Raw genomic sequence first — 24,097 nt, forward strand, 5'->3', positions numbered from 1 at the left:
ACAATATGTAATATTTGATTATTTAACTTACAATATATTGGTGCTGAGGTGTTGGTGTTGAAGTCATGCAGCTTATGAACATCTTTTTGATACCAGCAATATGACAAAAAAAAAACAATTATAGATATTAACAGGTGGAATATACTGTATATACCTTGATTCACAAACACTAAAAAGAGGTCATGTTCTTTGCTGGATCCAGTGGAAAACACAAACAACTATTCAACAATGCAGTGCTATTGAAAATCGTATCTGTATATACCAGATGTATATAGGTTAAGTCCCTGAAGAATTCTGTTGATCAAATGGACATCTCATATTAGGCCTTCCCCATCCAAGTTCAAATCCCCTAAATAAAAACAAACAAACAAACAAAGCTTTAAGAACTGCTTCTTGCCTCAGAAATGAATGGAAAATTCATGCGCCTGGCTGTGCAGGGTGGGAGATAACCAACATTCACCAGCGGCTCCTAAGGGTAGCGCTACATTAATATACTTTTACATAGGTCCCTTAAAAGTCTTGTTTAGTTAATCTTATAGGGGTTTATTTGTTGTGTACAAACATAAACTATAGATCTTACTGACAGACACAGAAGGGTAGTTCTAAAAAATGACAGTTAGGTCACTGAACTATGAACAAAAGAGGGAGCGCAAGAATATATAGCTGACTAAATTGCAATCCACAGTAATTTAGCTCAATATATTACAGTATATTGTATAGTATATTGTATAGCAACTATCTCTCCCTACACAGACTCAGCTCTCCCCAAACTACTCCCAAACACACTAAAAAAAATTCTTCTGGGAACCCACCAGTGTTGCCAACCTACCAGATTTAACTTTACTGACACAACACCCAAAATTTACTGGCACAGCCAAGTTTTTACTGGCAGTTACAAAAGTTACAAAATTACAGTTTTAAGTGCAAATTCCAGTATTTAGTCTACAAATAAGTACAATATGCAATTAGCAATGTGATTTAAGGTAGATATTAAGGCAAAAAGCATATTTCTTATTTTATTTTTGATATGGTAAGTGCTCAGGGACAAGACTCAGTAGGCAAATACATTAGAATGGGTGATGCACACATGAAATTAACTAAAAGGCACTTGGATGATCTCGGCCGGCTCCAGGCCCAAGCTGCGCATGCACAGTTCCGAACCGAGCGCCACAGCCATATTTTTTACTGGCAACAGTAAAAATACTGACGGTTGGCAACACTGGAACCCACCTTTTTATATGGAGGGGATTACAAATTTACTAAGCCATTTATTATTGGCCTATGTAACACTGTGGACTGCAGTAGATAGGTCAGGCAGTGCATTATGGTTACAAAGAATTCATTTAGGTTAGATTCCACTTTAACTCAATGGTACCATGAATTTACAGCATGATGGATCTGTCATGAATCCATGGGTGTTGGGAATCCAAACCGTGTCCATAGTCTTTATAGAATGATTATAAAAGAACAAACAGAAATGAAATGAATTTGCTACTCGACACGCTAATCTACTTTTATTGTAAATTATCTGTAATTGATCTCTGTTGCAAATCATTTTTTCTTTAAATGATGGCATACTTTAGACCAGGGGTCTTCAAAAAAAAGCAAACAATGGGGCACTTCCTATTGACACTGATGGGGCACTATTTTCCCCACTGACACCACTGATGGGGCACTATTCCTCCCCTAATACTAAAGATGGTGTATTGTTAATCCCCACTGATGTCAGGACATTTTCTGCTACCTCTGGCCACTGAAGAACATTAAACTGGCCCTTTGTTTTGAAAAGTTTGTAGACCCGTGCTTTAGACTGCAGCAGCCCTTAAGCAGTCCCTGGCAATGATAATTTATATTTTTTTTTTCCCGGCTCCGAGTTAAAAAACTTTTTTTGACCAATATCTCTCCTAGCCATTAGCTGTTTTTTATGCTGGAAAAGATTAATTGTTGTTTGTGATTTTTGAGCTGCAGAAAAAACACATAATGTTGACTTAACAAGTTTCACAAAATAATTTGTTAGTCTTTCCTTGTTACTTTCATTCCTGAAGCATGTTTGACTTCGATTCTTTCTGATTTGAAGATTTGTCATTTTTAAAGCTGACTGATGAACAATAAAGGCCCAGGCATTGTGTCAGCTATGCTGTCAATCTTTTGCTGCTTTAAAATCCCTAGGAATAATATCTTCAACGTAATTCTTCCTAGATGTGTCAATTACAGATAATATTCCTCCAGAGTTGGTTGACATTACCTTGAAAGCTTATTTATAAGCTGTTTGATCTGGTCTTTTATTCAGCAGGTTTTAAGCTAATAACTGAATTCTATTTTCATTTCTTCAATTTACCAGTTCTCATTGGCATCTGCCAAACTGAGCACTTGCCTTGGCAAAACTAAGAAGAGAATTAAATGTGCAACAATTTAATTGTTGTCCTGCTGTGGCACAGGGTTTAACACATGAGTGTTCAACCTGCAGCCCCCCAGCTGTTGTGGAACTACAGGATCCATGAGGCATTGCAAGGAAAGTCCCATGAGGCATTGCAACGCTTATAGTTGCAAGCATGACTCCCAAAGGCAGAGGAATGATGGGACTTGTCAGTTTTGAAGTGGCTTTATTAGACTTCTCCTCACTTCTATCCAGAAGGCAACGGCCCGGATTCACGTACAGCGGCGAATCTTTGAGCGGGCGTAGCGCATCTCATATGCGCTACGCCAACGTAACATAGAGAGGCAAGACCAGTATTCACAAAACACTTGCTCCCTAAGTTACGGCAGCGTAGCGTAGCGTAAATGGGCCGGCGTAAGCCCGCCTAATTCAAAGTAGGAAGGTAGTGGGCGTGTTGTATTAAAATGAAGCGTGACCCCATGTAAATGAAGGGCCGAACGAACGGCGCATGCTCGGAACAGCATACAACAGCTGTTCCGTCGTCCATACCCTAACATGACTTACCCCTGCTTTATGTGGAATAACTTTACGCTGGACGTATGCCTTATGTAAACGCCGTAGCTTACTGCGACGGGCGCAAGTACGTTCGTGAATCGGCATATCTAGGTCATTTACATATTCGACGTGTAGATCAATGGAAGCGCCCCTAACGGCCAGCGTAAATATGCGCCCAAGATACGACGGTGTAGGACAGGGATATGCAATTAGCGGACCTCCAGCTGTTGCAAAACTACAAGTCCCATCATGCTTCTGACTCTGGTGTCATGCTTGTGGCTGTCAGAGTCTTGCTATGCCTCATGGGAATTGTAGTTCTGCAACAGCTGGAGGTCCGCTAATTGCATATCCCCGGTGTAGGAGACTTACGTCGGTCGTATTAAGCCAAAATTCAGGCGTATCTTGTTTGCTGAATAAGGCGCATAGATACGACTGCGCATCCGTGGACTTATGCAGCGTAACAATAGATACGTTGGCATAAGTTGTTTCTGAACCCGGGCCAACATCTTTATCAGAGTGGGAAGGCTAAAAGCTCCATCATCTTTTTATTGAAAAAAATCAAGAGATGGTGTTGCGCTCCAATAGCATAGAATGGTGTAATTGGAAAAATGTATAAATAACCAGAATAGTATCATTGATAAATGAATGTGCAAATATGCAAATAGACTTACTGAAAGATAAAAATCGCTATAAATGCTAAGATAAGGTGCATCCAAAGGTGTACTGAATGAATGTGCAAACAGTGCAGATAAGGTGACTCAGGTGCATAAATAAAATCACAACGTAAAGATAATAGTATATGAGGTCGCAGAGGAAATCGCAGGATGGTGTTATGTTCCAATCAAAATGAATGACTGGAAATAACTGATATACAACAATGATGGATGAATAAAACAGTGAACTGAATAAGAGTGCAAATACATAGAAATAGGTGACTGTATAATGTAAGTAAAATCACATCATATGAATGGTGAATGGAACCGCAAGATTGTCCAATTGTTACAAAGTGTAAATGGTGCAACTGCGACTCAGTCCAAGAGGTGAAGAAATTGCAAGGTGCAAGTAGAGTGCTGGGTGCAGGAATAGAATCGCAGCATAAAGATAATATATGCAGTTGCAGAGAAAATCACGACCTGACTGCTGTCCAGAAGGCCATCATTGACACCCTCAAGCAAGAGGGTAAGACACAGAAATACATTTCTGAACAAATAGGCTGTTCCCAGAGTGCTGTATCAAGGCACCTCAGTGGAAAGTCTGTGGGAAGGAAAAAGTGTGGCAGAAAACGCTGCACAACGAGAAGAGGTGACCGGACCCTGAGGAAGATTGTGGAGAAGGACCGATTCCAGACCTTGGGGGACCTGCGGAAGCAGTGGACTGAGTCTGGAGTAGAAACATCCAGAGCCACCGTGTACAGGCATGTGCAGGAAATGGGCTACAGGTGCCGCATTCCCCAGGTCAAGCCACTTTTGAACCAGAAACAGCCGCAGAAGTGCCTGACCTGGGCTACAGAGAAGCAACACTGGACTGTTGCTCAGTGGTCCAAAGTACTTTTTTCGGATGTAAGCAAATTTTGCATGTCATTCGGTAATCAAGGTGCCAGAGTCTGGAGGAAGACTGGGGAGAGGGAAATGCCAAAATGCCTGAAATCCAGTGTCAAGTACCCACAGTCAGTGATGGTCTGGGGTGCCATGTCAGCTTCTGGTGTTGGTCCACTGTGTTTTATCAAGGGCAGGGTGAATGCAGCTAGCTATCAGGAGATTTTGGAGCACTTCATGCTTCCATCTGCTGAAAAGCTTTATGGAGATGAAGATTTCATTTTTCAGCACGACCTGGCACCTGCTCACAGTGCCAAAACCACTGGTAAATGGTTTACTGACCATGGTATTACTGTGCTCAATTGGCCTGCCAACTCTCCTGACCTGAACCCCATAGAGAATCTGTGGGATATTGGGAAGAGAAAGTTGAGAGACGCAAGACCCAACACTCTGAATGAGCTTAAGGCCCCGTACACACGACCGAACATGTCTGCTGAAACTGGTCCGCGGACCAGTTTCAGCAGACATGTTCGGTCGTGTGTAGTTACGAGCGTACAGAATTTCAGCGTACATTTGCCCGCCGGGCCATTTTTCAGCAGACATTTATTTCCAAACTTGTTTTAAAACCGTCCGCTGAAATCCTGTCCGCTCGGACATGTTTGGTGGTTAGTACACAAAAGCAACGTACAAAAACCCCGCGCATGCTCAGACTAAATGAGGCCACGGGAGCGCTCGTTCAGGTAAAACTCACGTTTGTTTGGGATATGGCACATTCGTCAATAGAAAGATTAATTCTAGCAATAGAACAATGAAGAAAACGAGCCAATAAACAACGCTTGATGCCGTCGTTTTATTCATTGTTCTCTTGCTAGAATAAACCCGTTATCTTGCTGATGCTATTTCAACTGAGTTGTCCCATACTGAAAAGTGACATTTGTTGCTTGGGATGTAGTAAGATTTTAGCAATCTTTTATAGGCCAGACGTAGCATATTTTTTTGGGTCCTCCACATGTATATCTTATTTTAGGTTTTCTTTAATGTTTATCTTAGCCACTTTTTTTATGTGTTTATAGTTATGTCACCATTTAGAATTTTGTGTTACGTAATTTTTTTATTTTGCTTTTGTTTGTATTTTTTCCTTGATTTTTTTGAAGGTTGTTTCAATTGTCTACCATGTTGGCACACCAAATGCACCCCCCCCCCCCACAGGACTTTGTGTAATTTTTAAATGAAACATTGTATTTGTTTGGAATGTTTGATGCCTAAAATAATCCCCGCAGTATAACAAACAATAGGCACGTTTTGAAATTAAACAAAAAGCCATTTATTTTGGCAAATGTTAAAAAGAAAAGAAAACAGAATGGCAGCACTTGAACAGCTAGCAAAATACATGCAGACTTGCATTTCAAACATGGTGAAGGATAAACTAGCAAACCTCAGGAGGCAAACAAACAAAAATCTGAAGCAGCAGCACATAACCAAAGGAACCCAAGCTGTGGTAGTCCAAACAAGATGCCATTTGTGGGGGATCAAATTGAAGGCAGGGAATCACTGTCTCCTCTTCCTTGCAACCTTCCCTCCAGGCTTCCTTCCAGCGGGTCTTCCCTGGCCCCTTGCAGGTGGGGATGATGTGGCAGCAGGAGGATGGTGTTCAGCAAGCCGGGCCGGGTCACATAGCCCAGTGTCTGTGGTCAGCAGCTCCCTCTCCATCCACCAAAGGGCCTGGTTGATCACGCCCTTTGCCAGTTGCTTCTGCTCCTCCGTCCCTTTGTTGAGATCGTGTGCCAGGGAGGCACTGTAGGCCTCAGTGGGGTTGAGGGGGGCCCTCATGATGGCACTCACCTCCTGAATCATTTTGAGGCTGGCTTCCTCCACTGGCCCCAATTTCCTCTTTTGGCCTGGTGGCCTCATCTGGAGGGGAGGAGCCTGGCTGGTGGTGGTTGTCCTGGGGAGCTGCTGAACGCCACTGGGCCCGGCCTCCTCCTGGCTGCCACTGACCCCTTCGGCCTGGCTGACAGTGAGGAGAGTATCTGCCACCTCCTGGCTGGTCTCTTCTTCCTGTGTAAAAAAAGGGACATGTTGTAATATATTTCTAAATATAATCACTCACATTTTCATGCTTGAATGTCCTTTTTTGGGGCTAATTTAAACTTCAACAGACTCACCCTCTGACCCCTGCAGTTGTCATCCCTGACACCTATTTCTTTGCCCACGACTTTAGAATTATTTTTCCCAGCTTGTCTTTTATTTTACAATATCAAGTCAATAATCCAACAATAATTAAAATTAGTCAAGAAATATTTAGGAAACTGCTATACCTCATCATCGTAGAGGCGCAGATCTCTCTGTCAGCCAGGCCCTCTTCATCCGACTCTGCAGGGCTGTGGTGATCTGGGGAAGTCCCGCTGGAAGGTAGCGTGGAGGGAAGGCTGGGAGGCAGACTTGACATTGATGGCCTGCCCTCCAGTTGATCCTACAAAAACGACATCTGGTTAAAATACCATAGCTTGGGTTCCTTTGGTGGTCTTGCTGCTGCTCCAGATCTTAGCTGCTTTTGGTGAGCTTTGTACGCTCTCCTATATGTGCCCCTGAGGTTGGCAAGTTTATCCTTCACCATGTTGGCACTGCATTCTGGCACCCATGTTCTCATGTATGCTGCTAGCTGCTCAAGTGCTGCCGCTCGTAGGTCCTTGTTGTGGTAAGTGGGCTGCTTGGAATCCCACAGGATGGGCATTTCTCTGAATTTATCCAGCAAGTGCTGGATAATCTCTTGGGTCTGCAGTAGATCCATTCCAAATATTTCTTGGGCCTAATTTTAGTCTAGATTCCCAAAACAAAAAGAAACCAAAAACACAAATTAAAAAAGGCTCAGCGTTTACATTGATAGAATATGTGGCCCAAAATGTAGGACCTATATAGAAATACAAACACAGTGTCTCTTGTTTACAAAATGCTGGCCAGCTCTGCCCCATTGGTTGTACCTAACATTGTTTTTATACATGCCGCCCCTTTGGTTCCATTGCAGTAAATAAGTGGAATCTAGAACCATACCCAATTCTTACAAATGAGAGCATTCATCAAGGCACTATTTCATGTGTAGATATCCTGCCCCTCAGCATTGATTACATGAAAGACACTTCCTAATGTCCTCTGTCCAACCAACACAGAACAATACTTGGCCTGATCTGAATACACCCTACATAAATTGTAATGAGGTAGAGCATTTTTCACATCTATATTTTGTGATGTCTACAAAAGCATTTGGCTACTAAAATCCCATTGTGGGATCCAAGAGACATAATAGCTTAATAAAACTGTGCAATCAACAGACCAAACCCCATCCCATGGCTCTCCATTTTCTAGGCCGCTGCTGATCCCATGTTTAAATTTCTTACCTTCCTCTCTCAAATTGCTCGTTTGTCACGCTCGATTAATGACCGCGTAACCTACGTAATCACGGCGTGCGCCTTTTATACACTCCGCGTATGTATGAAATGCCGCCCTCGTCACCTTTGCCATGCCCCTAATCAATCTGAAACGGAAATATGGCGTTAACTGTGTAGGTTTTGGAATCGCGCGAATATTCTCCGCGTAACCTACGTCAACACGTTGTTTGCATTCTCGACACTCCGCATATGCATGAATCCCCGCCCTCATCTCCGCCCATGATGGGACATTTCCTCGTTTCCATGCCCCTAATCTCTGTGGGAAGGAAAGATGGCGATGTCACACGAGCGGGCACGGAGCTCTCATGGCGCAAGTGAAGAGACAGAGGCAGGACCGTCCCGATCCAGGCCAAAAAGATATAAAGCCACTAATATGGCTTTCGACGAAATGGTGGAGTTAGTTTACATCATGCGGAGGAAGGACTATGATGGTGAATTTGGGCCCTACAAAACCCCTAACCGCAGAAAGTCACACATTATGGACAAGGTGGTGAGGAGAATGAGGAAGATGTTTGGTGTCACCAGGTCCAAAGAGCAACTCAGGAAGCGTTGGTCCGACTTGAAATTGAGGGAGCCACATCACATGAAGAAGATTCTCAAAATTCTGCGGAAAAGTAAGTCCATATTATTTAAGGGGGGGGGGGAAATGTCTGCAAGAATGTGTTGACATGTAGTTTTTGACATCTGACTCCTTGGCCTGCTTGTACTTTTGAACACGTGTAGATACTGTATTGTGTTTATGTTAAATAACAACCTTTACCAAATATCGTGAAATAGTAACACGCGTAATATGACATTGTTTCGCAGAAATGCAAGGTTAGTCCAGGAACAACACACCTGGACATGGCTGACTGGCCCCAAACTTTGTTTGCAAACATTGTTGAAAAGCTAAATCCCAGAAATTAAATTGAGTGAATGTGACAGCCAAACAAGATTCATTCTCAACAGTGCTAATAAAGCAGATGTTTTCACATCTGGAAATGCAAAGCACCTGTGTCTCAACAATCAAAGGAGATTTTGATGTAGGATCTCCGAGAATTAATGTTTTGGGGGGACATCCATGTGTGTCACTTCTTAGCAAAAAAGGGGCAGGATCAGAGCTTGGCCTAGAACTCCGCCAAAAATGTAGGATTGCTGAAAGAAGAAACTAACAAAAATCATAAAAAATGTCTCGTCTAAGCAATGTGTGCGATTTCTGCTCTACAATATCTGTGTGCTGATGAGTATACCTTTTGTTTTTTCTTATTTCTTATAGGGGAAAGAAGACGCCAGCAATTGGAGGAGGCAGAGAGGGCCAGACACCCCCAAAATCACATACCTCCGCATGTGGAGGAGGAGGAGGATGTGGAAGGAAGAGAGGAGGATGTGGAAGTAAGAGAGGAGGATGTGGAAGTAAGAGAGGAGGAAGGAAGAGAGGAGGAAGACTTAAATTTGGAGTTAGAATTCAGGGAAGATGAGGCGGAACTGGACAAAGCAGAATTGAGTGATTTTGAAGGGGTATTGATGGATAAAGAAGGAGTTCTGGAAGAAGATGGAGGAGTCGTGGAAGATGAGGGGGAGGTGGTGGAAGAAGGAGGAGTCGTGGAGGATGAGGCTGAGGTGGTGGAAGAAGGAGGAGTGATAGAAGATGGCGAAAATTGTGGATGTGGAAATTAGCAGGCCATCAGGTCAGTGTCACCCCAACTTTAATAGGGCCAAAGATATGCAGATAGGCCGGAAACTCTTTACATATTTTGAATGCCAATTTGTTTGTTTTTAGGGGATGAAGATGGTGTAGCACATTTTTCACGTGCAAGTGCTTCAATAATAGTACAGCAGGTAATGGAGTGCAGCACGGAAATGGACAATATGCGGGAAAGGATGGTCGTCATGGAGCAGAATGTTCGAAATGTCATTTTGGAGTGCAGCACGGAAATGGACAACATGCGCCAAAGGATGATAGTCATCGAACAGAATTTCAAAAATATCATTGACATGATGGGCCGTGTCAAAGACTGAAACACCCCCCGCCCATCCCCCGCCCCCCCAACCATTTTTAATTTTTGTATTTAACAATACGCCAAAATTTCAAGATGCACACACAGTGTGAGGAAGAAGGGTTTGCTCCCACAAAACACAGACATTGATCACCCATGATGACAGATAGCACATGTGGCCATTTGTCTGTTTAACCAATGACATTTGGCGAATTCACACTGAATGTGTGCATCTTGAAATTTTGGCGTGTTCCAGTGTGAAAGCACACCATCCATGACTGACTGCTGTTTTGAAAAGATATTTCTTTTTGGTGGTGATCTTGTTTTGGTTGTAAATGTTTACAGTTTCAGATCCCAAAACTAACAACAAATCAACAAAACCAAAAAAAGGGAAATAAATCTAAGAAAAAAAAAGATTTATTAAGAGAAAATAATAAAAATAAGGACCCCAAAAAATATATGTAAATAGATATATTTTTCTAAAAGATAAATCTCACATTTTTGTTGGGTTAAAACAATTAAAAAAAAAAATAATAATAATACAAAAAGCTAATTTTTGAGAAAAACACAACCAAAAAAATAAAAATTTACCAAAAAATGTTTTTAACTAAACAAAACTAAAATTTTTTTTTTTTTAAAAAACTGTTTTTGAAAAACACCCCAAAAATATGATCAAAAGAATACATCTTGTTTACAGAAAACCACACACAAAAAAAAAAAAATAACGATTATTTTGATGCTAAAAATAAAGATTTGTACATTTTGAAGTGTGTGTGTATATATATATATATATATATATATATATATATATATATATATATATATATATATATATATATATATATATATATATATAGACAAGCCAGCAAATTATTATGTAGATTTGCAAAAAATATATCTGACATTGTGTTTCTATCAGTATTCTTGCTAATCACTGTAAAAAATATTAAAAAAATATAAAAAATATATAATAATAAAAATATTTTTTCCTCAAAATTCCACAAAAATGTTGGACTCCAAAAATGCATCCTTTTTTTTGGAGTAAGGAATAAAAAAAAAAAAAAAAGGTGACATCAAAAGCTGAAAAATTAGTGGATTCTTATTTCTCGACTCAATACCCAGTTTGTAGATGAGTGAATAATGTGCAATTGTGGTTATTTACTAAATCTGCCTAACTAAAATTGGCACTAGAAGTGCAGAAGTTAGTTTGAGAACCAGGAAGACATACAAAAAGAGAAAAAGCATTAATGACAAACAACTGTATAAAGTCCAATGGTCTAATTATTTATTAGTTCTGTGAATATTTCTTTCTTTTGGGGGCCGAATTAGAAATAAATATGATCTGGCATAGCAATGGCCCCCCCACCCATGAAGTACTCAACATATTTGTCGCGTACCTCACGAGCAGATAGGGGGGCCAAGCCAGCGCGACCAGTGTCCAGCCCAGGAATGTTATCTGAGGGTAGTCCTGCCTCAGAGCCCATGGGGGTTAGGTACGACTGGGAGTGCCTGCGTAGAAAATTGTGCAAAATGCAGCAGGCAAATACAATGGTGTTCAATTTATATTCCGCCAAGTGTATCACTGTCAGGAACAGGCGGAACCGGTTGGTGAGGATCCCAAAGGCATTCTAGACTACCCTCCGAGCCCTGGCCAACCGATAATTGAACACCCTCCTCTCTGAGGTGAGGGTCCTCTGGGGAAACGGCCGCATGAGGTTAGGTCCAAGCCCGAAAGCTTCGTCCGCTAGAAACACAAACGGAAGTCCTTCAACATTTTCTTCATCTGGTGGCAATGCCAGACCACCAGCTTGGAGACGACTGTAGAATTCTGTCCGTGCGAATACTCCCCCATCTGACAGCCGGCCGTTTTTCCCCACGTCCACATATAGAAACTCATACTGTGCCGACACCACCGCCATCAACACAATACTATGATAACCCTTGTAGTTATAATAGTAGGACCCCGAGTGGGGTGGGGGCACTATGCGGACGTGTTTCCAATCTATTGCTCCACCGCAGTTAGGAAAATCACACCGCTGGGCAAATTGGGAAGCCACAGACTGCCATTCCTGTGGTGTGGAGGGTAGGTGTGGGGACAAACAAAAAAATAGATTTAGTACTTTGGCACATAAACATTGCAAACATAATCCTACAAGCATCCTTGTGCAACTTCACAGTTTTCAAATAGCATTTTCAAATTGTGAAGGGAGAATTTCGGGGCACAAATAGATAGGCCCACTTAATTAATAAGAGACTCCACAGCCCTCTAATGGGGACAAAAACACTTTTTTATGTTTAAACTGTTTAAAAATCAAAAATATTAACTAAAAATAGGCAAGGTGGGGGTTGGCCCTAGGATAGCATGCTGGACAGGTTAATATTGGGTAAGGTACAAATATGCAGGTAGGCCAAAATAAAAATAACATGGAAAGCTGATATCAACATGCATAGGGAGAAAAGGGAACGTTAGTTAAACACACAGCATATCTGGGAAATAAAATAAAAAGTTAGTTGCCCACATTATTAAAGACACATTGTGAGGTTAAAATGAGGAAACTTACCTTAATATACTCCTCCTGCAGAACTTTGATGATGGCAGCACACGTGTCCGGTATGATGACCCCAAGCGCCTGCGGAGAGATGCCTGTCGAGAACTTGAGGTCCTGCAGGCTCCTCCCAGTCGCCAGGTACCGCAACGTGGCAATAAGCCTCTGCTCGGCCGTGATGGATTGGCGCATCACAGTGTCCTGCCTCGTGATATAGGGGGACAGAAGATCCAGCAGACTGTTGAATACGGGGTCCGTCATGCGGAGAAAGTTCCTATAGTCATTAGGATTATTCTCCTGGATTTCCCTAAGCAGAGGCATATGAGAGAACTGGTCACGCTGGCGCAACCAATTCTTGGTCCAGGAACGCCTCCTCCCCCTGTTCCTGGCCAAAGTACTGGAATGATGAACATATCCAGCAGCCATCCCATAAACAGCACCAACTCGCGAAAATTGACGCTGCTGCTCCATCATGGCTTCAAACCGGCCGGCTGGTCAGTCAAGAACACACTCCAACAGAAAGCACAATCAAATCCAGCGGTACCTGCAAAGAACGCACGACACACAGATACGAGCGCACAGTACGAAACTGCAAAGCAGAACGAACTGCACGCCTGTACCCGAATGCCAACTACGTACCCACAAGCACACGCACTGAACCAGAAAATACTACCTGCTAAAGCACGGAGACCGAGAAGCGCGAATCAGCTCTAACCAAACCTTCACTAACACGAGCAAAGCCGTAACTAGCAAAAGCGGAACAGAGGGCGTCGCCATTGACTTTGGCCTTTCCCTTTATAGTGACGTCAAACGTGGTTTACGTGCACGCGTTCTGGTCCGCCGGGAAATATGGTCCGCTGGTGTGTACAAGCCAGCGGGCCAAAAGACAAAACAGCCTTGTACGCCGGAAACTGCCCGTCGGACACTTTCCAGCGAACATGTTTGGTCGTTAGTACCCGGCCTAAGGCTGCTACCGAAGCATCCTGGGCCTCCATAACACCTCAGCAGTGCCACAGGCTGATTGCCTCCATGCCACGCCGCATTGAAGCAGTCATTTCTGCAAAAGGATTCCCGACCAAGTATTGAGTGCATAACTGAACATAATTATTTGAAGGTTGACTTTTTTTTAATTAAAAACACTTTTCTTTCATTGGTCGGATGAAAGATGCTAATTGTTTGAGATAGGAATTTGGGGTTTTCATGAGCTGTATGCCAAAATCATCAATATTAAAACAATAAAAAGGCTTGAACTACTTCAGTTGTGTGTAATGAATCTAAAATATATGAAAGTCTAATGTTTATCAGTACATTACAGAAAATAATGAACTTCATCACAATATGCTTATTTTTTGAGAACCACCTGTATAAAAGGCATAGGGCCAGATTCTCAGTCAGCGGCGTATTTCTGTGGCAGCGTAACATATCCGATTTACGTTACGCCTCCGCAACTTAGACGGGCAAGTGCTATATTCTCAAAGCACTTGCTCCGTAAGTTGCGGCAGCATAGCGTAAACCGGCCGACGTAAGCCCGCCTAATTCAAATTTGGATCAGGGGGGGCGTGTTTTATGTAAAACTACTGTGACCTGACGTGATTGACGTTTTTGCGGAACGGCGCATGCGCCGTCCGTGGAATTTCCCAGTGTGCATTGCGCCAAAGTACGCCGCAAGGACGTCATTGGTTTTGACGTGAACGTAAATGACGTCCAGCCCCATTCACGGACGACTTACGCAAACGATGAAAATTTTTCAAATTTCAACGCGGGAACGACGGCCATACTTAACATTGGTACGCCGCACTTATGCCTCATATAGCAGGGGCAACTATACGCCGGGAAAAGCCTAACGTAAACATCGTAACTTTACTGTGTCGGCCGCGCGTACGTTCGGGAATTCGCGTATCAAGCTAATTTGCATACTCGACACAGAATTAGACGGAAGCGCCACCTAGCGGTAAAAAAAAAATGCAGTTAAGATCCGACGGCGTAAGAGACTTACGCCTGTCGGATCTAATGGTTATCTATGCGTAACTGATTCTAAGAATCAGGCACATAGATACGACGGGTCGGATTAGGACTTACAACAGCGTACATGGTGCTGCACCGTCGTAAGTCCTTTCAGAATCTGGCCCTGAGTCTACAAACACATTTGAAAATTTCATAACATTTACTTGTCACGCAATTTCTTCCTACACCTTGTTCGCTTTAAATTAACCCCTACTGACATACCCAGCACTGTTGGTGTCATTTGATGTGATGTTACTGCCACTTGTGGGTATAATCTTTTATCACATTACTAAAACTGGAACGAAAGGCCTGTTGTGAAGTTCCATGTGCTTCACTAGACCATTTGGCTCTGGATGCATGTACATGTGGCATAGCATCCCATTTTAGCTCATAATTGAAAATGAGAATTTCATGGTAGGAGAAGAAAAGAAACGGCTGCAGATCCAGAGATTACGATTGCCTTTTATTGTTCACAGTGACAACACCAAAGACACCAACGTGAAGTCACATAGATGGGTTTCACACATACATCTTGTGCTTAAGCGTGATTAAGTCACGTGAATTCAAGTTTCCCACGGAGGCAGACCATGGCTGGCACTCTATGCCATTTCAGGCTCTCATCATACACCTCGAGCAGTGGTTATTTTTCCTAGAATTGCATGGTACTGGAATCCAAACAAAATATTGCTAGTTGGGTGTACAATGTCTCTTTACAAGGAAGCACTTAAACCACAAAAGAAGCAGTAAATGGCCACTTGGACAATAAAGTGCAAAATACATCAACAAGCAGAGTGCCAAACCAATGTTAAAGTAAAAAAAAAAAACAACAGTGATAAAAAGTAAATACAAGCAATTCAAGTCCTAAACCAGCTGGCGAAAACCTGATTTATGTTTTACTTATGCGTACCTTGTGGATAGAGTCTGGTTTATGCAGCGGAAGGCCTCTCTTGCACCTCTGACTCAGTGTCCCTGATAGAGTATACAGGTGGCGCAAAAGTGCAGAGTCGCACGAGAGCTGGTAGACGTATTTGCAGTTGGGCTGCTGATCCAGTAGTCCACCAGATGGCAGCAGATATCTGTGGGCAGGAACAGGCTGGTACTTAGCTGAAAAGCAGGTCCCAGTGATAGCTGGACAGGTGCTAGCGACTTGGTAGCTCTGGAGAGGCTGGAATGTAAGCAGTGTCAGACAAGCCGGGTCATACACAGAATGATAAGATCAAGTACAGATGTGGAGGCAGGAGAATGTTCAAAGAACAAGCCAGGGTCGATGCAGGTTGAAAACAGGAATAGTTAGGGACAAATGCAGGTAACAGAAAACAGGACAATCACAGAATGCTGTAGATGAGACTAACATATTTAAGCTGCACCAAGACCCAGGATCAGTGCTGATCCTGGGTGCTGAAGCAGCTTAAATAGCCCAGTTGGCACCCTTTTCTGTCACGATGATGCATATATGATGCATATATTCGTTCGCCATGTTGGTGTGCAGATGTGCATGCATGTTAGCATTAGTGTTGCTTAAGAATATTCGTATTGCGAATATTCGTTACGAATATTGCATATTCGATTATTCGCGAATAACTCGAATATCGCGGCCAAAATTCGAATATTCGCATTTTTTCAAATTTATTTTTAAAACAGATCACATCCTAGTGATCTCCATCGACGTCTAAAAGCATTGCTGGTATGATTAGAGACCCTGGGCCGAGTAGCTAAGCTGAGGCGATCCTTTTATGTTGACGAATATTCGCTATCGCCCTTCTTTTGCATCAGAGCCAATCAGAGTTCTCCTACCACAGTTGTCAGAGGTTAGCAACCTCCATAGCAACCAATAGGAACCTGCCTGCACGACCAGTATATAAGATCACTCCCAGCAGTATTTCAGTGCAGATTCACAAGGTGGCTAGAGAGAGTGGAGTGTTTCTGTGCGTTTTTCCAGTGTATCACATCTTCAAAGAATTTTCCATCTTTTGGCCCGTGTCATCATTTGCATTTCACCTCTTTAACCACTTGCTTACTGGGCACATAAACCCCCTTCGTTCCCAGGCGAAATCTCAGCGTCCGGCACTGCGTCGCATTAACTGAAAATTGCGCGGTCGTGCGACGTGGCTCCCAAACAAAATTGGTGTCCTTTTTTCCCCACAAATAGAGCTTTCTTTTGGTGGTATTTGATCACCTCTGCGATTTTTATTTTTTGCGCTATAAACAAAAAAAGAGCGACAATTTAAAAAATATATATATATTTTTTTACTTGTTGCTATAATAAATATCCCAATTTTTTTTTTAAAAAACTCTTTTTTTTCTCAGTTAAGGCCGATACGTATTTTTCGACGTATTTTTGTAAAAAAAAAAAAAAAATCGCAATAAGCGACTGGTTTGCGCAAAAGTTATAGCGCCTACAAAATGGGGAACAGAATTATGATTTTTTTTATTATTTTTTTTTTTACTAGTAATGGCGGCGATCTGCGATTTTTATTGGGACTGGGATATTGCGGCGGACGTATCGGACACTTTTGACACAAATTTGGCGCCATTCACATTTATTCAGCGATCAGTGCTATAAAAATGCACGAATTACTGTATAAATGTGACTGGCAGTGAAGGGGTTAACACTAGGGGGTGAGGAAGGGGTTAACTGTGTATCCTGGGTGTGTTATAACTGTGTGGGGGGAGGGGGGTGACTGGGGGAGGTGACCGATGCTGTGTCTCTATGTACAAGAGACACAGATCGGTCTCCTCTCTCCCTGACAGGACGTGGAGCTCTGTGTTTACACACAGAGCTCCACGTCCCTGCTGTCACCTGCCGTGTCACCGAAGATCGCGTGTACCCGGCGGACATCGCGGCCGCCAGGTACACGCATCGGGTCTTCGGCGATGCACCGGGACTGTTTTTACCCGCCGCGCGCCACCCAGTGGCGTGCGCAGGTAATGCACATAAAAGGCTGTGTTTAAACGGCCACTTGGCACTTGAGAGCCGCGCTGCGGACATATTTTGTCTATAGCGCGGATCTCAAGTGGTTAATGAGAATAATAACTGTTTAACATAAAGACATTTAAGAGATGTCAACGTAAACGGTTTACTTGGCTTTTTTTTAACTCAACAGAATCAGGGGCCCCAGTGTGCGGTTTATCTTTACCTAACTCAATACAGGTCAGTCTAGAGGAGAGATCTGTATTTTCCAAATCTATGGTTATTCAATATTTATTAAACTAATCAATATACAAATTGGTCAAAGTAAACCCTCAAATCTATATAATAATGTATTTATTTTATCAATACCTTGTTATTAGTTGCAGGGTCTATTACGTAAAACCACACTTTTTCCAAAGGGCAGGTGAAATTGAATGTTTCAGAATTTCGCAATCAATTTCGCATTAGCGAAATTTCGCGAAAATTTTTTTTGGGTAAAATATCACGAATATTCGATTTTAGCGAATATTTCACGAATATTCGTCTATATATTCATGATATATCGCAAAATCGAATATGGCGTATTCCGCTCAACACTAGTTAGCATGCACTAACGCACCCTTTCTTCAGGAAATGGGGTTTGCCTGCAGGCATTAGTTTGTCTTCTGCCAGAGCCTTCCTGACACAAGCCCACATTTCCAGTTTTTCATTACTCTGGGCTCTTTTTTTAATAGTGAAAATTCCTAAGCAACAGTGAATCTTTAGTAACCTCCACAAAACATATTTTACAGATTTTACACACAAATAGACTTTTAGTTTGGACTTTTACATTGGTTTAGTGCTTTTATAATTTGAAATATGCATGCACGAAAACGTCCAAGATGGCCGCGTAGTCTTGGAGCTCCGCACCACTCTGATCCTCGAATCCTCGCCACAGCCATGAAAAACCTCATCCCAGGTCCGCTCCACCGATGATCATTTGAAATCAACCCAAGGAGACACCCGATGTCTGTGGGCTCCATACTAAGGGACCTATCCCATCAGCTCAAATCTGTGCAGCAGCAACCCATCCTGTTCAAGATGGCGGCCACAGCTACATGTTGCACAGGCCTAGAGACAGATGAATCCATAGTAGATCAAGATGCAGCAGGCACCCCAACCTCCTTCAAGGGAAAGCTGCAGTGATTATCCCACAACAGGCAACATCTTCCCCAGCATTCACTGAATCTCTGATTGGGAGGACAATGGAGGACAGTGGAGGCCCTGATCCTAACTCCTTTGAGTGACATATTGGCCAGCCCGGATACATGTGAAATGGGGGCTCTCAAATACCCCCTCACCCCCACTGATTTCCCTTCTATCTTAAGGCATTTTAAGAATGCTGTAGAGGTCCCATTCTGTCAGGGGACACATCTTTACAAGGTGATATTTCTCCCAATTCTGAGATACCGTATCCTTTGATCCATGTCTAGCTCCACACCTCACAATCTTCAACTACAGATCATATCCCACAACATGCAGGGAATTAATTAAATTCAATTATGTAAATTATTCCAACTTTACCACTCCTTCATTTTACAAGAGACCCATTTTCCTATTTTACATAATCCCCCGTTCATCCACCAGAATTATCCTCAAAACAAGAGGAGTAGCAATTTGCTTCTTGAAATGACTACATTTCTCCCCATTAAAGATCCTCAAAGACCCTGGGGGTTATTATTTGCTGATTGTTGGCATAATAGATGAAGTAACATATATATTTATCTCATACTACACTCCAAACAAGGGAAAAGCAGGGTTTTTTGAATCATGTAGGAAGGCATAATACAAGCTTTAAAGCCCTACTTTAAGGGTACTGTATTCCTAGGGGGACTCAAATATATAGTTTGATCTCTCTTTAGATAAGTTAAGTAAGGGGACTAGAAACCTAAAAACTCCCCCAAAGTTTAAAAATAGAGCAGCTCCTGAACTCACTTGGCTGGAAAGATATTTGGAGGGAATTAAATCCTCATGTCAAAGAATATACACACTACTACGCTCCACACCAAACCTATGCCAAGATAGACCACATCTTTCTACAATCCACAGCTGTTCCTCTAGTTAAAAAAACAAAAAAAAAATTGGGACGCATCTCTTTTAGACCATTCAATAATAAAATGTCATCTCGCAGATGCCTCCTAGCATTAAAAGGTTTGGTCAAATGGCTACTCAATGAATCCCTTCTGAGCAATCCCGTTCACTGTACAATTTTTGCACACAATGACACAGTCTCACTGGCAACATTGTGGGAAGCCTACAAATCAATCATGAGAGGGAAACATCCAGATTTCCTCTCAGTTGAAATGCACTGCACAAACTGTTGGCGCTATATAAATCCTGTGTAATAATAATAATGTATAATAATTAAAGTGAATGCAGAGTAGAAATCTAGAAGCTGACAGGAGAATTCCTCTTAGCAAGGAAATCCCACAAACGTAACCCTAATCCGGACGCTCTGGCTCAGTATACACAATCGGAATTTCCGGCAACAAATATTCAATGGGAGCTTGTTGTCGGAAATTGCGACCGTGTAGGCTCCATCAGACATTTGCTGTCGGAATTTCCGACAACAAAAAGCTGGTTCTCAAATTTTCCGACAACAAGTTTTGTTGTCGAAAATTCCAATCGTGTGTACACAGTTCCACAAAATTGCACGCATGCTCAAAATCAATGATTTATATGGAGACCTCTCAGTAGAAAATAAATAACATGACATTAAAGTACCATCATCCTAACATAATTTTTAATAAAGATAGGGTTCATTGAGACCCCAGAGACCCAAAGAAGCCAGGGGAAGTGAGTGGGGGCTGGTGGACTGTGTCGGTACTAGATAAATCAGTTATGCAGAAGAGTATAGTAAAGGTAAAAAAGTTCAATTTATTAAAAAATAAACATAGCATAAGGGGATTGGAAAATACACAATATTTTAAAATTACAACAATAGTAGTGTAAAACAGATGGATTATACGACCAGCCAACACATCATAGAGGTGGTATATAGGCCCTAGTCCGTGGGCAACTATGAGGTGGAGGGGGTCATATAGATCAGGATCTCTACTAGTTTTGCTACTCGTGGTAGCTTCGTCAGGAGATATTGGTCTAAAAAATTACAATATATTGTTATTAGCATTACAGGTTATGTACACATAGGCACATATGTACAAAACCACTCAGGTAAAGAATACACATATATACAATCATTGGAAAAATGTTATACAAAGTAAAGTTCAAGGGGACAATGCAAAGACTGCGCCGCTTACCTGTGCACACAAATTCACTCCTTGGGGGAGCCTAGGCCCAATGGGGAGGAGGAGGTCTCACACAGGGTGTCAGATGGTAATGGAGATGCCCCCAGCAAGGTGAGGATCTGTGCTGACTATATATGAAGTGGTAATTAGTACAAGCTAAGTGAAATCTTATAACTAAACTGGAGGGGCCACCGTGATGGAGGTGCAAAAATAAGGACGGTGAACAATTAAAGAAAGTGGAGGGTTAGGAAATGTACCAGTGATCCACATAAAATTAAAGTTAAAGTTCAAGTTAAAGCTACATTTTCTCTCTTTTGGTGATATTGGTTGCTATTCTCCCCTCTCTTATTCTGGGGATCTATTTGATGCTCAACCTCCTTTAATTTTATGTGGATCACTGGTACATTTCCTAACCCTCCACTTTCTTTAATTTATTTTATAACCCAGCGCTCCCCTCCGACATGGATATTCTAGTCTATCGATGGTGGCTCAATAAGGGACTATTCGGAATAGGTCACTTTTTTACCACAAAGGGTCCTATCTCTTTAGGGTATTGCACTAGTAAACTCGAGATGCCAAACACTCTCCCAAACTACCCACTATCTACACACTATCTGGTTGAACAAACCCGAACCCCCCTAACCTACAATATATGAACAATGGTGCTTGAATATCATAGATCAGAGGGGAGGCATCTCTATTATCTATTCTTCCCTGGCAGACAAAGTGGACATGCCTTCCTATGCTCGATTCTGGAGGTCTGATTTGGAAATCAATTTGGATCCTAAAAAGTGGTTCCAGTCATTTCGTTGCTCCTATAAAGCCAATATGAATATCTCTTTAATTGAAGCAAATGTAAAAATCCTCACTAGATGGTACTTTGTCCCCACTAGATTAGCTAGGATTTACCCAGATACCTCAGATACTGTACCTCCCTCTTGTGCTACAAAGGCTGCAATCTTCTAGGTTCCATGTACCATACATGGTACCTGTCTACATATTAGAAGTTTTTGGAAAACATTTTTGGAATTGCTACAAAAAGTTACGAGGTGGCTGTTCCACGGGAGACCCCAAAATAACCCTTTTTAACCACAAGGTAGACAAAAACCCTAAACATATCCAGGCCTTAAACTTTTTATGTTGCAGGAGCCTAGAAAAAACCCTTGGTCTCAATTTTAGCAACAAAGCGGAAAATCTCCTGGATTATGTCCCAGGAACAATTAGTAGCTAAGCTGCAAGGCAGAGTTTAACTATTTAAGGCAATCTAGGAACCCTAGGTACTATATATCAAGGTGCCTTTGGAAGACCTACCCTTGTCCCTTTCCTTGATTTTCCTCTCCTGTTGTCTTCTCTCTTTTTCTCTTATCTCTCCTCTATCCACTGCAAACTTACTGGTGGAAATTCCTTATATGTTCCCAATTTTACTTTTATCAAATCAAAACAACCAGTAGGTGATATAGTTTGGTCTGGTTATTATTTACTTAGATAAATACACTTGGTTTTAACAGGTTATGCTACCGGTTTGAGAAATCTCCCCCCTCTCTTTTTCACTTTTGTAACCCCCACACCGGTATTTGCTGGATCCTGGGTGCCTGTTAGGGGAGGATTGAGGGGAGAGGATCTTTGTTTTCAAGTTTTCCCCATGGGTTCTCCTAGTCCACAGTATGAGCCCAAAGGGGTGGCATGGATGACCCTTGTGGGGTTGGTTGGACCTCGGTCTAGGACATTTACTCAGACCCTATTGTAAACCTAATCACATCTGCTTTTGATGGTTATCAGAGTTGATTGTTTGTCTGATACCCCAGACTTCCTTATATTGTAACTGTTCATTCATTGAATGAGGCCTTGCAAACCAAATTATCTTTTGCTACGTTTCTCTGTTTTTGTTTTTCAATAAAATTTGAAAGATAAAAAAAATCTGCATTTAGAACATGTCATTACATGGGGGCAGGCTTCAAGAAAATAAGTTATGGTATATTTCTGTATTATAATTTATAAGTTCTGTTGGTACATAGCCATTTTAAAAGAAAATCTCATCCACTGGCCAAGCCAACATGGCTAACTGAAAGACCCCAAGGCAGATTTAAGTGTGGACACTAGAAAGCATGCACACATCCCGGTGGTTAGGGAATTTATGAACCCTAGTACTGATAAGATGGTCAAGATTTAATCTCACAATTGTATTTCAGAAGGGGTTATTTATGTGCCTATGTGTTTATGCCTGCTGTTATATGGGGGGAAAACTATTTGTCAGTTTAGGCATTGTGTACTGGCAGCCTGGTAGATAGATTTCTCCTTTTGGTCCACACGATGGCAGTTATTATGCAGGAAAGGGCGTGCATAGCAGCCATCTTTGGCTACAAATAGAGGAAAAAGTGGACTTGGCCGCCATTTTTCTGTTAGACCATGTGGTGATGGCACACACATGGCACTGAAACATGTTGGGCTCTTTGGGCTTAGTTTTTAGATTTTTCACTGGTATGATTTTGGTGTTGGTGAACTCATTGTTTTTTTTAGGTGGAAGACTGAGGACTTTTTATGCATCTCTATATGTGAACTATAATAGCAGCAACAGTGAGGTCCTGGGTTCAATACCACCCAGAGCCACTTGGGGCACGACCACGCCTAGCTGTCTGCTTGGCACTGTAGGGACTAAGCTAAGCAGGGTAATAACTTCTCTGCAGGATGTGTAAACCTTGAAAGAAGATCTGAACAAACTTACCAAACAGAGGAGTGGCTTAGAGGCAAAAAAACAAAGCAGCAACAGTGAGGTCCTGGGTTCAATACCACCCAGAAAGAAGATCTGAACAAACTCTAATATGGTGCTTACAGGGAAGTAAGCATGAGTGCAAATTTTGGCAGTTGCTGGGCCAGTTGACGTGTTGGGCTTTAGAAAACTTGTTAAGCCCTTCAATACCCCTTTGTACTCATGTCTCAGCAACACTCATGTATAGCTTTATAAGTTAATTTGCAGAGTTATAGAAAAACTGATGGGGACATATGATCCACAGTCACGAGAGGATTTTCCTAAAGAATGTGTTTGAGCCTCAATCATTTCTATTTATGCCTCTGCAATACTGATGTACAGTTTTGTGTGTTAATTTGCAGAGATATAAATATAATGACCAGACCACATGAGCTACAGACAGTAATGAGACGCTTTATCTAAAGAGTGTGTAGATTCTCAGCCTCCACTTATAGGTGAAATACTGGAAACTCTTTATGCCTCTCTATAAGTAAGCTCGAATCTGGTGCTTGAGGGAAGTAAGAATCGGTGCAAATAAACTGTCTGAGACATATGAACCATAGTCAGTGATGAGAAGCTTTATCTAAAGAGTGTGTTAGAGCTCCAGTCCCATGTGGTTAGAACCCTGCTACACTAATGTACAGCATTGTGAGTTAAAGAAGAAGTATAGTCAAAGCTTGTTTGGCTTTACTTCTCCTGTGGATCACAAGAGTA

The sequence above is a fragment of the Rana temporaria genome, chromosome 2 (genome assembly GCF_905171775.1).
Source record: "Rana temporaria chromosome 2, aRanTem1.1, whole genome shotgun sequence".
Taxonomy (NCBI): Eukaryota; Metazoa; Chordata; class Amphibia; order Anura; family Ranidae; genus Rana; species Rana temporaria.